Raw genomic sequence first — 5,189 nt, 5'->3', positions numbered from 1 at the left:
TGGGTGGTGGTCTTATAAATTTGTTAAGCACTGTATATTCAAAAAATCTGATGTTCTCTTGTTGAATTGTACTTTGTAACTGGGTACAACATCTGCAGACCCTGCTGCATTTGTTTGAGGATCATTCTTTATATTTCCAGTCTTTACAACTATAATATTCATTAATTAAATCTGTATTCTTATTACGGAGCTTAATTCTGAGTAGTTCAAGGTCAACACAAGGGTTTTCTAATATCCAGTAGTTGGCCATCAGTTGCTTCAGATGTATCCCTAATGGCATCTCACCTGCTTCAACTTGAATTGCACATACTGGTGAAGTTCTAACTGCTCCTAAGCATAATCTTAAGGCCTGAGCTTGTATGGTATTCAGGTCTGCTAGTATGGATTTTGCTGCTGAACCACATGCAATGCTTCCGTAATCCAATCGCGATGTGTTTCAGCGATGTAAAGTCAGCTCCCCATTCCAATCCTGCCAGACATCTCATGACATTTATTACTTTTTACATTTATTAGCTACATATCTAATGTGCTCTCTCCATGTTAATCTCTGATCAAAAAACACTCCCAGAAAACAAAAACTCTCAACTCTCTAGGTTTTCTCCGTATAATTTCACGCTACCTTCCCTGAGTTTCTTCCTTGTAAAGAACATAACTTTTTTTCCACTGAAAATTTAAATCCCCATTTTGTTCCCCATTACTTAGTTAAGAAAATTCAGTATGGAATCAACCAAGTGGTCAACATTTCTTCCTCTTGTCCACAGAGCCCCATTGTCTGCAAACAGTGACCGCTCCGTGTCCATTGGAATATTTATAAATATATCATTTATCATAATGGAAAATAGGGTTGGACTAACTACACTCCCCTGCGGTATGCCGTTTTCTACTATGTATTGAGCTGATTGCTCTGACCCTACCGTCACCTGAATAGTTCTTCCATCTAGGAAATCCATAATCTGGTTGAACATTTTTCCTATGATTCCAATTGAATGCAGTTTAATCAGAAGTCCCTCTTTCAGCACATGTCATATGCTTTCTCAGCATAAAAAAACACTACAACCACTTATTTACTTGTGCTTTTCTTATTTCATCTTCTAAACACACTATTGGATCCATTGTGCTCCTTCCTCTCCTGAATCCACTCTGATATGTAGCCACCATACCTCTACTTCTAAAACTTACTTAAATCTTTCATTTATCATACGCTCCATTAATTTACAAATATGTGATGTTAAAGCAATTGGCCAATAGCTTCCAGGCTTGCTGTTATCTTTACCAGGTTTCCTTATTGGAATAACTATTGCTTCTTTCCAGCTTCCAGGCATTCTTCCCTCATCCCACACTTTGTTGTAAAGTATTAACAATTTCTCCAGATTTTCTACACTAAGATGTTTTATCATCCTGTAACAGAATTCATCTTTAGCTGGTGCTGTCTTTCATGTTTTGTCTAGTGCCTTTTTAAATTCCCCCATGTTGAAATGGATATTTCCCCAACCATCTGCATTATTTTTCCAATTTAAAACCTCCATATTTTCAGATTTTGTTCTCTCTCTGCCTCTTTTTCCTTCCTCTGCTAAATTACTGAAGCTATGTACCCTAACAAAATGCTTTGAAAACATCTCTGCCTTTTCCTTATTTGTCAGTGCAGCTTTGCTTCCCTCAGTCAGTACTGGGTAATTCCACTCCCTTCTATCCCCTCTACAGTATTTCCTCCAGTGTACCCTTTTTGCCTGTCTTTTTGTTCTCCTCACTACTGCCTGAGCTTGTTTGTACTGAATCAGATGTTGTAAATTGTGAGTTCTTTTGCCTAGTTTAAATGCCTTTTTCTACTTCTTACTGCCTCCTTACACTTATCATCCTACCATGGTACCACTATCTTCTTTACCCCGCCTTTAGTTTTGGGAATGGATTCTAAAGCAGCTGATATTATGCCTATTGCTTCCTATTATTCTATATGGAAAGCCTTGTTTCACAAATGTGGCACATCCACCTCCTCCTCCCTCTCTCCTAACGTGCCTCACTGCCTCATATCCACACAATATAAAATCTAGATCAGGCTTTAACCAAGTCTCTTGGATACATCCTGGCTTTGTTCTCCTACTTACTATGAACTGCTTGAAATCTTGTCCATTAGCCATTAGGCTTCTCGCGTTCCACTGAAGGATTAAAATTATCCACCCACACATGCTGTCTCTTGACTTGACTGTACCCTGAGTGCATCATTAACTTCTTCCCATTTTAACACTTTCATTTCTAGATGATGTTCTGCAGCTTTAACAACAACCTGAATCCTCTCAGTTTTAGATTTAATCCCATATGTAGCATTTACTACTTCTGCTCCTGGTCACCAGTTTCTTCTTCTCTATCCATGTGTTCTCTTGTTGTTCTTTTGCAGCAACTTGATCTTAGTTACTTCCTCCCTCCTTATTCTGTTTTTCTGTCCTGCCAACTTTACTGCCTCAGCTACACTATGATCACCTCCACAATTACAGCACTTTGGCCCCACTCCCTCACCACACTATCTGTATTCGTATTCTCATACTCTATATCTTACCCAAACCCAACATATATTTCCTTTGGCACAACCTTTTCCTCAAACTCTACCAGGATGGTTTCAGTCTCCTTTTTTCCGCTCCCCTTGTCATTCTTTTCACACTCCTCACTGTGTCATTCCTTGCCTTCAGGTTTTCTATCAGTTCCTTCATACTAACACTACAATTCCAGAAATGACCCCCTTGCAGCCATTGAAACTCTGCTCCCCCACCCTGACATCTCTGGACACTTTGATTTTCCCCACACTAGTCATTTTCTTTGTTCTCTCCACCTCTACAACTGTATTACAGCCTATTACTAAGTTTCCGTCACCTAAAACTTTCGCATATTTAACTTGTCCAATTTGCATTCCGAATGATTCAGTCTTTTTTACACCTCCTTATCCCCCTCCCTATTTTTACTTTGCATGCACTTGTTATATTACTTGCTTTATTGATGCTGCTGTAATTTGGAATTTCCCCTCGCGGGACCTCACTACAACGTTGAGGAGTCCTGCTTTCTGATGCCTGTCTTCACCTTCTCTTCCCTCGCTTTCCGACCCTCCCGCGCTTCCTCGTTTTTCCTTTTCTCTTGACTCTTTCCTCTTCTTCCTTTCACCACCTCTCCCCATTCACTCTCCCTCCTATCATCCTCCTCACTTAACTCCATGCTGTTGTCCCCATCGGTCTCTCTCCCTGCCATCCTGTCAAAGTTTGCAAGGAACAAGGCAAGAATATTGTTCCGGACCTATACAGGCTGTTGGTCAATATTCATACATACCTTACCTACAAGACTAACTCCTATTGTTGCCAAGTCCCAAAGTCCTCAAATCCAAAATCAGTGTTGTATTATCAGGTTTAAAGATCATCTTCTTTAACCAGAGATCAAAAAATCAATGCTTCCTCGTCTTTGCCAAACTGCACGCTCCTCCTCTGACTGACCTGTGAAATTATAACAGCCTGAAACTGGCTGAAATTAAGGCTGGGTTACATGTTGTTCCTGTTCTGTTTATGATTACTTATTCCTCATTACAATTCAATAAATAAAAGGATTTTTGTTAAAAGGTTTATCAAAAAAAAAAAAAAAGAGTTATTAAAAATACTGGACAAGTAAGAACAATCACCAAAACATTTTGGTGCTCATCCGGACACCTTCCTCAGTTGTAAAAGCCACATTAAGTAACTCTGGCAAAAAATACACAAAAAGAAGGCACATGAACTGACGTGTAAAAGTCACATGAGCACTGAAATTAGTTTATATTCTAGGTGATTAGGTACATATCTGAGACAGAGAAGACAGGTGGTTTGAAAGAAGGGTCAAGGAGGCCATCTCTGTCAAAGTGAAGCAGTCCTCATTAAACAGAGGAAGGGATTTGTCCTCAGTTTACAATGTGTTCAAAAATATATCTTGATGCTCCATAATCCAGCTTGCCCGACATCACAATGACGAGGAGGGGCGCTACCATAAACTGCTGGGAATACCATCTCCTGTGGCAAGCCCACTTAAGTGACATTTCAGTTGTTGTGACTTTTATATCTCAGGTTATTTGCTGATCATGTGACCTTGCATGTATTGCTAGTTACTTTCTGTGACTTTTACAACTGAGAAAGGTGTTCAGATAAGAGATAAGATAAGATAAGATAGAACTTTATTGATCCCACACCGGGGAAATTTAGTTGTTACAGCCAGCATGTTACAAAAAGCAAGCACAGTGGCATAAAGAGGTCAAAATAAAAATAAAAATATAGAAGTATACAAGTTACACAATTAAAAAAAACAACTATGTATATGTACATTTGTACAGATTATAAAAAAATAGAAAATGCCAAAGAATCCTACTGCCATAGAAAAAAGTCCGTTTGCTAGTGGTCGTATGAGAAGAACTAACTACTGACATGATGAGTTGTATTGCACTTGAGAAAATACTATTTCTGTGTAGATGCACAATATATACAGTTTATAAAAATACACTTGCCAATATGGATAATAAATAGTGCTATTGCACAGTTGAGAGAAAATATACAGTTTAGAAATTTACAAATTTCACAGGTGAAATGGATAAATGTGAGCAGATATTAGCATCAGAGCATATTAGCCTTGGACAGTAGTGCAAATCAAAAACAGGTCTATGATGAACACCAAAACGTTTTAGTAATAAACTTTTTGAAATGTTTAGGAGTAGGATGTCTTAAGAAATCAGTCAACATAGACATAAAAATGATTTTGCCATGTGTAAAGTGGGTCCTTGGTCTATATTCAGTCAATTAAATGTCATTTAACAAAGGCAGAACTAACAGTAATCATTATCATTGTTTAAGTGTGGCTCGTGTTTTGGGAACACCTCAGTAAACAGTAAAATTGTAGGCATACTGTAATATTACAGTGTTGTGCTCTGCTGGTCGATGATATTGGATATCTCATCCAATTTCCAGGCGAACGACCCAACGTGTTTGAAATCACGAATTTTTTGAATTGAATTGCCTGGTTTGCATATTGCGCAGGTCTGCTCTGTCTGCCTGATCTCCAACAAGCCTAATGAATAGTGTCCGAAAGTGCTCGTTTTCTTTCTTTTTTTTTTTTCTTTTCTTTTTTTTTACATCTTTTCAATGAGCCCGTTACATATCTCTACACATAGAACTCACTGGATAGTACGGATTAGT

Source organism: Chaetodon auriga, chromosome 8, assembly GCF_051107435.1.
Source record: "Chaetodon auriga isolate fChaAug3 chromosome 8, fChaAug3.hap1, whole genome shotgun sequence".
NCBI classification, from domain to species: domain Eukaryota; kingdom Metazoa; phylum Chordata; class Actinopteri; order Chaetodontiformes; family Chaetodontidae; genus Chaetodon; species Chaetodon auriga.
This window is presented reverse-complemented; position numbering follows the sequence as displayed.